The following is an 11198-nucleotide window of genomic DNA, read 5'->3' on the forward strand; positions in this document are numbered from 1 at the left end:
GTTGTCACCAATTGCCCATATAAAGAATCATTACTTAGAGCAGGGGTCTCAAACTCGGCCGGGTTAGTGGGCCGCATATAGAAAAAATGGGAAGTTGACGGGCCGCATTACTTTCAAATTTGATACAATACAAAATTATTGTTAATCAATTAGTTATTTGAACTACTATAACACTACATTACTATAATAACACTAGGTTTAAAATTTGAGATATTTCTCCACGTGCTTATTTCAACAATCCAGTTTTCCAGTTTAAGTGTCGCTAAATGCAGTCCGGCGGCTCAGTTAGCAGCGTTTGACAGACACACATGTCATGATTGGGCAGCCCCTTTTTAGATAGTGCCGCATTGCCCTCTGTGGATGCTGCCACAGTGCCCTCTGTGGATGCTGCCGCAGTGCCCTCTATAGATGCTGCCACAGAGTCCTCTGTAGATGCTGCCACAGAGTCCTCTGTAGATAATGCAACACACCCCTAGATAATGCCACAGTGCCCTCTGTAGATAATGCAACACAACCCTAGATAATGCCAGTGTCCTCTGTACATACTGCCACAGTGCCCTCTGTAGATGCTGCCACAGTGTCCTCCGTAGATGCTGCCAGTGCCCTCTGCGGATGCTGCCACAGTGCCCTCCGCGGATGCTGCCACAGTGCCCTCTGTGGATGCTGCCACAGTGCCCACTGTGGATGCTGCCACAGTGCCCTCCGCGGATGCTTTCACAGTGACATCAGGGGCTTGCCCAGAGCTGGAGCTAGGGAAGCCCCTGACATCATTGTCGATGTATGAACAGCGATGTCAGAAGCTTCCCCAGAGTCCCAGAGCAGAGCCTATACTAGCGCTCTGCCCGAGACTCCGGCTCTTGGGAAGCCCCAGACATCGTGTGTCCAAACATGGACACCGATGTCAGGGAATTCTACAGAGTCCCGGAGCAGAGCCGATACTAGCGCTCTGCCCGGGACTCCGCTCTGGGGAAGACCCTGACACACTGTCCATATATGGACAGCGATGTCAGGGAATTCCACAGAGTCCAGGAGCAGAGCCTGTACTAGCGCTCTGCACGGGACTCCGGCTCTGGGGAAGCCCCAGACATCGCTGTTCATATGTGGACAGCGATGTCAGGGAACTCCAGAGTCTCGGAGCAGAGCCTATACTAGCGGCTCTGTGTCCCGCGGGCCGCAGATGACAGCCCCAGGGGCCGCGTGCAGACCGCGTGTTTGAGACCCCTGACTTAGAGGGTCAGATTGGCCCACAAAAAGATCCTCTTTGACGTAATATGGAGACCCAGCAATACAGGACTCATGAGTTTCAGCAGAAGTCATCCTCATTTGAAGCACACAATAGTGCAGTCCTTATTGATATGACCTGTGTGCGCTATGATACTAGTAGCGTTAAAGGGTTTTTCCAAGATTAGAAAAACATGGCTGCTTTCTTCCAAAAACAGTGCCCCACTTGTCAACATTCACTTCAATGGAGAGGAGCTGCAATACCAGACATTGATGGCTTATCTAGCAATGGGTGATTGTTGGGGCTCCCAAGCAGAGGCGTAGCTAGGTTCTCCAGCACCCGGGGCAAAGATTCAGTTTGGCGCCCCGCCCCCCAACCTCTTTCCCGACATCTCCTTCCCCCTCGCCGTGTTTGTTTTCTCTACCAATCGACGTGTCATTTCTTTTTATGTAACGCGAGCATAAAATTATTTGTACATTTCACAAGCAATATGGTTCTATACACAACACCAGAACCAAGCTCGGTACATATGTACAGCCCCAGAACAAGAACCTGTAGATATAGTCCCCCCAAGAACCTGTAGATATAGTCCCCCTGTATATAGCCCAGCCCTGTAGATATAGTCCCCCTGTATATAGCCCAGCCCTGTAGATATAGTCCCCCTGTATATAGTCCCCCTGCATATAGCCCAGCAGATATAGTCCCCCTGTATATAGCCCAGCCCTGTAGATATAGTCCCCCTGTAGATAGACACCCCCCGTAGATAAAGTGTCCCCCCCCCCCCCCCGCAGATACAGCCACACTTCTATTACCATTTTTAAAAAAAATATTTCAAACTCACCTTATTCCCGCTCCCACGCCGTCCGGCAGCCATGGAGACCTGCTCTCTTCTGCTCTCTTCTGCGCAGGTCTCCAGGGGGTTGAACACAGCGTCTATGAAAGGCGCTGATTGGCTGGGCAGGATGACTTTCTCTGTCAGTCAGTCAGCGCCTTTCATCGACAGAAGCGTCACTGGTACAAAAGGTACCAGTCGCTTCATTCGTGGAAAGGCGCTGAATGGCCGGGCACGGAACGTACCCGGTCATTCATTGCTTCTAATTGTACCTGTGTCCTTGCGACACAGGTACAATTATAGTGCAGGAGGAGGGGGCGCCCATCAGCAGCATGTAGGGACTATAGTGGTTGCTGGTGCACCGGACACATTGACGCTTCCATACATGCTCGGCTGCTGGGTCTGGCTGCTGGAACCCCTGGTGTTCTGATGGAACAGTCTCTATTGCCGTAGCTGGCTTGTTTTTTTATATGAATTGGATTTTTCGACGGCATATTGGATTAACTTTTAATAACTTCTGGGGAAATGGAAAAAAAAAAACAACAATTCCGCCATTGTTTTTTTGTGTTATAAATGTTGCGCCGTGCACAATAAATAACACGTTACCTTTATTTTATGGGTTGGTACGATTACAGTGATACCAAAATTTTATCTTTTTTCATGTTTTACTACTTTTGCACGATAATCGTGAAAAAAAAAGTTTTTTTGTCTATGTAGCTGTTCGAGGACTATTTTTTTTCAGTTTATACGACCATTTTGGGGTACATATAAATTATTGCATTTTTTATTTTTTTTTGGGGGGGTGAAATAAAAAAAAAATTCTGCTGTTTTTGCAGGAATTTTTTTACGCCCTTCGCCATGTGGTTTAAATAACGACAACTTTAATAGACGAGTCGTTACGGTTACGGCGATACCATATATGTGTATTTTAAACACTTTTTTTTAATGAACTTCATGAACTTTTTAGTCTCTCTAAGCTACTTTACAAGGTTTTTCTGCCCAAAAAGTGGATACGCCTCTAGTAGAATGAGCTCCAAAGAGTTCTGGGGGATTAATGTTCTGGCCCACATAAGCTAAGCGTATGGCCTGTTTAATCCACCTTGCTAATGTCGGCCTGCTAGTAGCAGAACCTCTATTTGGACTCGGAAAATGAATAAAAAGATTCTCTGAAGACCTCCAGTCCTTTGTGACCTCTAGGTAGTGGACTAAGCACCTCCTCACATCTAAGCAATTAAACTCCTGCTCCTTTGGATTTTTTGGGGAGTCACAGAAGGGGGAAAGAATAATTTCTTGATCTTGATGGAAAGAGGAAATCACCTTCAGTAAGAAACCTGGTAAAGTCTCCATAATTACCCTATCCTCCAACCCCAAAGTTTAAGGAGAGAAGGCTTGAATTTGACTTGCTCTACGGGCGGTGGAATCTGCTAGTAAAAAGGTCATCTTTAGAGTGAGAAACTTGATGGACAGGGAGTCTAGAGGTTCAAAAGGATGAACCCATCATGGCAGTAAGTACAAAGTTTAAGTCCCAGGGTGGGACTGAAGATCTTATTTGAAGTCTTATCCTGGAGGCCACTATCAGGAACCTCCTGATCCAGGGGTGTTCCACTAACCTGAAGTAATAAAAATGAGCTTAGAGCAGAAATTTGTACCTTTAGCGCATTAAGCTTGAATTTTTTGTCCAGCCCGGCCTGGAGAAATCTAGAATCAAGGGTATATCAGGATCTGTTTAGGGATTTATATCAATTCCTGTGAAGGAGAGAAAAGCTTTCCAGACCCTTAAATATATATTTGAGGTAACCGGTTTCCTACTTGTCAATAATGTGGAAATGACAGATTCTAAAATATCTCTCTTTCTGAGAATCACCCTCTCAGTCTCCATGCTGTAAGCGCAGCCTGGTAATGCTGGGATGAACCACTGGGCCCTGGGACAGGAGATCTGTTCTGTCTGGGAGAATCCATGGTTGAGCGAAGGACAGCTTTCTCAGCCACGTGAACCATGGTTTTTTTGACCAAAATGGAGAGATTAAATTGACGAGGCCCTGTCTTCCCCTAATACTCTTGGTAGTAGAGAGAGAGGGGGGAAAAGCATAACACAGTCCCTGACACTAGAGGAGAGAGTATCTACTGCTACAGGATTGTCCCTGGGGTCTAGGGAGAAGAATCTGAACACTTTCCTGTTCTCTCTGGTAGCAAAAAGATCTATGGATGGATCCCCCGCACCTGGTAACTATCATCCGGAACCGATTCTGATTGTAGCAACTCTTTTCTGCTTAAAAAGTCCGCTACCTGATTGCCCTTTTCTCTTTGGACTGCAGAAAGGGACAATAGATGAAGCTCTGCTAGAGAAAAAATCCTTGTGGATAATTCCATCAGAAGTCCTGACCTTGTACCTCCCTGATGATTTATATACACCACTGTGGTCGCATTGTCTGAAATTTTTTTTACCTTCTTCCCCGAGGCTATAGGTATGGTGCCTTTTATGGCTTGAAGTACTGCCTCCAGTTCCCTGTAGTTGGAAGATCTTGTGGAGGTCTGAGGATCCCACTGACCCTGAAGGTAATTAAGCCAAGGACAGCTTCCTGAAATACCTCGCTCCCTTCTGGCTGAGTTAGACAGAGCTGCTGAACTAGCTGATAGACGAACAGAGTCTACGGAGGCATCAGCTAAAAAAATCTGCAGCTTTAAACAAAACCGGGAGGGAAGCCAGTGTCTGATCCCTAGAAGTCTTTTCTCTAAGATGAAGCTCTAGTTGAGCCATCTATATCTTTAGGGACCTGGCCATGCATGTGGCCGCAATACCGGGTTTAAAGGCCACTGCAAGGGCTTCCCAAGTCCTTTTTCAATAATAGTCTGCATTCCTATCCATTGGAGAACCCAGATCTTCAAAGGGCAAGGTGTTCTTTCTGGATATCTTTGCTACTGTGGCATCCAGCCTGTGGAAACTATCCCAGTCCATGCTTCTTCCTCAAAAGGATACTTTTGGTCTTTAGAATCTTGGGAATGCCTAATTTCCTATCAGTCAGAAGGTGAAGAGAAAAAAAGCATTGTAATTACGGGTATCGGCGCCAGGCTGAAGAGGATCAGCAACGTTCCTGATCCTCTTCAGCCTGGCGCCGATACCCGTAATTACACAGCTTTTTTTCTCTTCACCTTCTGACTCTCACCTTGTCCCAGGTACTAAGGATTTAGCACCAAGGGACTGCAGTGGGTGGCAGCCGGCGATCTACACTTCACCACCTCATAATAGTCTCGGAGGAGCGCCGCCATCCCCTCACCTTTTTGCTGTACTAACTTAATTTCCTATCAGGGTTCTTCCACTCCCTTTTAAATGGGGCCGGCCACGTTTTTATGGATAGGGAAAGTTCTCTGTTTCCTAGACCCAGGTCCTCAAACATAATGTCCTAGACGGACCGGGGTTCTTTGGGGTCATCGATGTTCATAGTGGCTCGAACAGCTGTAAGGAGCTGATCCACGTTCTCAGCTGGAAACAGGTTCTTTCCACCCCTATCTTCATCAGAGGAATTTTCAAAGGAGCCTAGCTCACCTTCTTCCTCAAATATATCCACCTCTTTACTGGAAGAGTCAGATACACTGAGGCCCTGTGTTCTCTAATCGGACGAGGTACTAGGAAGGTCATGCTTCTTTTTAGAGGATTTAAGGGCATTCCTAACCTCAGTTCGTACCATATCCTTGACGCTAGTGGCAAGGCTAGTGGACTCTATCTGAACATAGCTGGCAATAATGTTTCTGATATGAAGCCGCTAGCTTCCCGTTACACAAAGCACGTTCTCGGTTACGAGTTTTGTCCAAATTTTTCCTGGAACTCTCTCTGACCTAAGAAACATGTAATATACAAAGGAAGAACAAGATTAATAATGAAAAAAAGTTGCTTGTCCTACCACGTTTCCTAGAAGATCCAATGCCGTTCAAAGTACCGGACTGGAGGATCTTCCTGGGACTTATGCGCGACCGGAAGTAGTCGCTGAAGTACGCCGGCGAGACGCTGGGCCAGGAGTCCTGGCTCTGAAAACAGCAAACTGGAGTCAGGCCTGACCCCAGAAGCCTCTTCCCCCAGAGGAGACCCGACCCGACCTTACCACCTTCGTAGCGGGAAGTGGTGACCAAGAGAGGAGGGAGAGACCAGCCTCAGACCTCCGACACATGAGCGTGTTCGGTCCGTATGTCGGCAGTATTTCCCGGACCGAACACAGTGCAGGGAGCCGGGCTCCTAGCATCATAGTTATGTATGATGCTAGGAGTCCCTGCCTCACTGCCGGAAAACTGTCCCATACTGTAATCATGTTTTCAGCACAGGACAGTAGTTTCGCGGGGAGGCAGGGACACCTGGCATCATAAATAACTATGATGCTAGGAGCCCGGCTCCCTGTACGGTGTCCGGCCCAGGAAATGTGTGCGACATGCGGTCCGTACATCACGGACCGAACACGGTCGTATGAATTGGGCTTTAAGGTTGCTCCCTTACACCTTCAGAATACCCCTAGGAACAAAGGTGAGTACCTGCTAGAGGGTTTGCTACCTGGAGAGAGTGACTTGACCACAGGACAATCCCTTTCAGAGGAGAGAAAACCCTACTGGGTGTGTAGAGGTATGTCCTTTTTTACGTATATCATCAGGCTTCCTGTCCAGTGAATGTGATGTCTCTCCAGGGGTGCTGTCATAGGTGAAAGGGTAAATGAATGGTTCCGCAGAGGGACTGTCACTCTGTGAAGTGGCTCTCTGCTCTGGCTAATAGAGGGTGGTGCCAAGTGAGGGACTCACGTTTATGGTAGGGCATATGACATGGGGTTGCCCTGATATAACGGTTTAACTTTGCTCCATTAGGGCATATATAATCAGTTTAGCCGCATGTCTAATGGGAGTCTGACGAAGTCAGAAATCCACCTCCGGCCACATCACTGGTCCAGCTGCTGCGCTGTCCCTCATGCTGTACATTGCAGCTCTACTTTTCGGACTGGCTGCGGAGTATAAGCACAAGCTCAGCAGGAAACCAGTGAATGTTAAGGTGGTTTCCCTTAACTCCTTAGTGACGAGCGACGGATATATCAATCGCCGGCAAGTGTTACTTCGCGCAGAGCGACGGATATATCTGTCATTTACTTTAACTGTGACTGTGTGCAAACACCGTGATAAATCCCTGGCAACAGCTGTCGTAGACAGCTGATCGTGACAGGGAGCCGTCAGGAGACCAATCACAGTGGTTCCCGTACGGCGATCGCTGTGATAGGTCAGTCAAATCGGACTGACCAATCACAGCATGTAAAGGCAGGGAGGCAAGGCAAACAGCTCCGTTCCCCTCATTCCTGTCAGATTTTTGAAGAGATCGGAGCTGTGTGCTTTATTTCTAGAAAAGTGAAACAGAAAAGCCTTTTGATCACCCCCAGTACCCCATTTACTACCCTCCACCCTCCTTTGTACTTTTATATATATATATATATATATATATATATATATATATATATATATATATATATAAACAGAGAGAGAGAGTAGCATTAGGCGTAGGGCATTGGGTAGCGTTAAGTGTAGGGCGTTAGTTAGGGGGGCAATTCGTTAGAAATAGTTAGTTAGGGCTAGTGTTAGGGAACATTTATTAGCGTTAGGTTTATAGTGTGGTAGTTTTAGCCTTTATATATAAAAAAAAAATCTCAAAAAATAATAATAGTGTATCGTTTAGTTAGCGTTAGACTTAGGGCATTAGGTAGTGTTAATTGTAGGGCGTTAGTTGGGAGGGCAATTAGGTAGAAGTGCAAGTGAGACTGATGACCAATTTTTAGTTTTGTCATCGTCCACTAGCACCAGTGACGAGGAGCCACAGCCAAGGAGCCGCAGGCACGATTGTCCATCTGGCACTAGTGCCATTGATCCTCGTTTGGTGCCCACGGAGTCATATTACGCGTGTTCCAGAATGTAATTCTGTGAGGGGCATCCAACTCGTTTAGGGAGGAGGACTTTTTTTTTAAAATATTTCCCTCAGAGGAATTATTACTCCTGATGGTTGAGCAGACCAATTTATACACTGCTCACTTTATTGCCGGTCACCCCACCTCTTATTCCGCCAAAAATAGCGTATGGCGCCCAGTAGCTGCGGCAGACATTTTAACATTTCGGGACCTCCTATTGTACATGGGTTTGGTTGAGAAACCCACAATTCAGTCTTATTGGACATCTGATGTCCTGTACGACACACTTATGTACAGAGAGGTAATGACGAGGCAGCGCTTTGAGACCATACTGCCTTCCTTCATTTCGTGGATAACACCCTTTGCCCTCCCCACAGTGACCCAGCCATGACCGGCTTTTTAAAATTAGGCCACTTTTAAATTATTTAAATGGCAAGTTTTCACAGACATATACCCCCGAAAAAAATATTGCCATGGATGAGTCCCTGGTTCTTTTTAAAAGGCCGGCTTCACTTCAGGCAATATTTGCCAAATAAGAGGGCCCGATTCAGGTTAAAAATGTATAAATTATGTGAGAGTGACTCGGGCTACAATTACAAATTTAGGGTGTATGAAGGAAAAGACTCCCAAATTGTCCCTCCAGAATGCCCCCCTTCACTCAACATCAGTGGGAAAATTGTATGGGACCTTTTGCACCCTCTTTTTCGATAAGGGCTACCACTCATATGTGGACAATTTCTATTCCAGCATACCCCTCTTCAGGTGCCTGTCCGAGAAAAAAAGCCATGGCCTGTGGCACCCTATGCCGCAATCAAAAAGACCTGCCAAAGTCCCTGGTCAACCAAAATCCAGGATATGGTACAAAAAACTGTCCGTTCACCTCATCCAAGTGTCCCTATACAATTCATTTGTGATTGTTAGAAAGGCGGGAAACCAGGGATCTGACCTTGAATATTAAGAAAAGGTGATAAAAAAAAATCTTATATTTGGAGAGCAGGCCCAGGGGAGGGGAGGGGAGGGGTGGCATCATCAAGTCAAGCAAAAGAATTGTCCCAGAACAACCTTTTCCATCCGAAGTGCCCCCTACTGACAAAAAAAAAAGCAGACCCCCAAAAGAGATGTCGCGTATGTTCTAAAAACGGCATAAGGAGGGAAACCAGTTACCAATGCGACACCTGCCCAGACCAACCAGAGCTCTGCATTAGGGAATGTTTCCGGGTGTACCATACAACCCTAAATTTATAATTTGATTTAAAATATTTTTTATAGCCCTTATGCACTTTGTCATTTTTCTAAATTTAGATTTTTTTTACCTTCACCTTTTATTACACTACAGCCCACATATAAATTGGAATACAAGAAAACCTGCAAAATAAAAAATAATAATTGCCACTATATTCCTAGATGAATATCATCAGGGAAAGACCCCCCACCAAAAAATACTAATTCTCACTACACCCCTAGATGAATACCTTGTCCTGTAAATGAAGTATTTGTGAAAAAAAAAAAAAAAACTCTATTTTATTTTTCACACTACCTTTGCATTAATTCCTGCAACAAAACGTGGCCTTTAACTACTCACTTCACCCCTAGATGAATACCTTAGGGGTGTAGTTTTCAAAATGGGGTTACTTTTGGGGGTGTTACATCGTTCTGCCAGCTCAAATCCTTTGTAAAGACAGAGTGGGGCCTATAAGTCATTCAAGCTAAAATTATGTCCTGAAAACCATTCCAGGGGTTCCTGGGCCCCACCATGCGGCCAGGCAATGGATTACGTCCTAAGAGGGGGTATTTGTGAAAACAGTAGAAGCAGCGCAATAAATGTCGGGGTGCATTTTCTCCGTTTCATGTACTGTGTACGAAAAATAAATCCGACAAATGACACATTTGTGAAGAAAAATCGAAATTTTATTTTTTACGCTATCTTATTAAATTCAGCAAAGAACTGCGGGGTCAAAATACTCACTACACCCCTAGATAAATACCTTGAGGGGTCTAGTTTTCTAAATGGGGTCATTTATGGGGAGTTTCTATCGTTCTGGCGCTCAATGTCTTTCCAAATGTGCAGTGGGGCCTAAAACATTTTCAAGCAAAATGTGTCCTGAAATCCACCGGGTGCTCCCTTCCTTTTGGGCCCTGCAGTGTGTCCAGGCAGCGTATTAGGGCCACAATGGGGGTATTTTTGCACACAGGAGAAACAAGGTGATAGATTTCGGGGTTTCCGCCATTGATGTTTTGAGTGACGGTCCGGACTGAACATCCTGATCCAGGTGACGCTGCGGGGTCCGACCAGGGTGACAGAAATAGTCATTGTATTTATGACACAGCCAACATATTTTGTACATTACTTAATAAAGTTGTGGCAAATTGAATGGGAGGGAAGCTCGTGTGACCAGTTTAGATGTTCTGTGGCACGTATGAAAGCAATAGTCCCATAGTACCCCCATAACAGAGTCAATCATAGTGCCAGCCACAGTATTTCGGGGAAGCAGCGCAGCGATGATAATCCAAAACTGTCCCACTGGGCGTCTGGGACGCATGTGGGGTATGAAAACCTAAATGGCCAGTGCCTTAAACCCTAAAAGGGGGGTTTGACCCCATTAATTGTTAAACAACTAATTTTGGGGCTCTTCTAACCCCGTCTTTAGGTCCAGGGGGTGAAGGGCAGGAAATAAGAAATTGTAAAGCCCAATGGGCCAGAAATTCAAAAATAATATTTCGTTTCAATATTCAGATGCAGCTAAATTTCGATCTGCCCGGTTATCAGAAATTCCGGAGTATCAGACGTAATTGATGCCCCTAGTCGTACGTTGACCCTGCCACCATTTTTGCATAACCCCAAATTTTCCATATACAGAGCAAGCAATTTTTTTTTCCGCTTGTAGCCCAACGGGTGTGCCAGCCACAGAAGACTCTATAAGACGATAACAGCCGCAAGTACCCCAAAAACTCAACCAGCCGTACATGCCTCAATAATAATGTGCCAGCCATAGATGCCTCAAACAATGTGCCAGCCGCTTATTCCTTTATAACAATGTGCCAGCCACAGACGCCCTCATAACAATGTGCCAGCCAGATACCCTCATAACAATGTGCCAGCCACAGACGCCCTCATAACAATGTGCCAGCCACAGATGCCCTCATAACAATGTGCCAGCCACAGATGCCCTCATAACAATGTGCCAGCCACAGATGCCCTCATAACAATGTGCCAGCTAGACGC

The sequence above is a fragment of the Rhinoderma darwinii genome, chromosome 12, assembly GCF_050947455.1.
Source record: "Rhinoderma darwinii isolate aRhiDar2 chromosome 12, aRhiDar2.hap1, whole genome shotgun sequence".
NCBI classification, from domain to species: domain Eukaryota; kingdom Metazoa; phylum Chordata; class Amphibia; order Anura; family Rhinodermatidae; genus Rhinoderma; species Rhinoderma darwinii.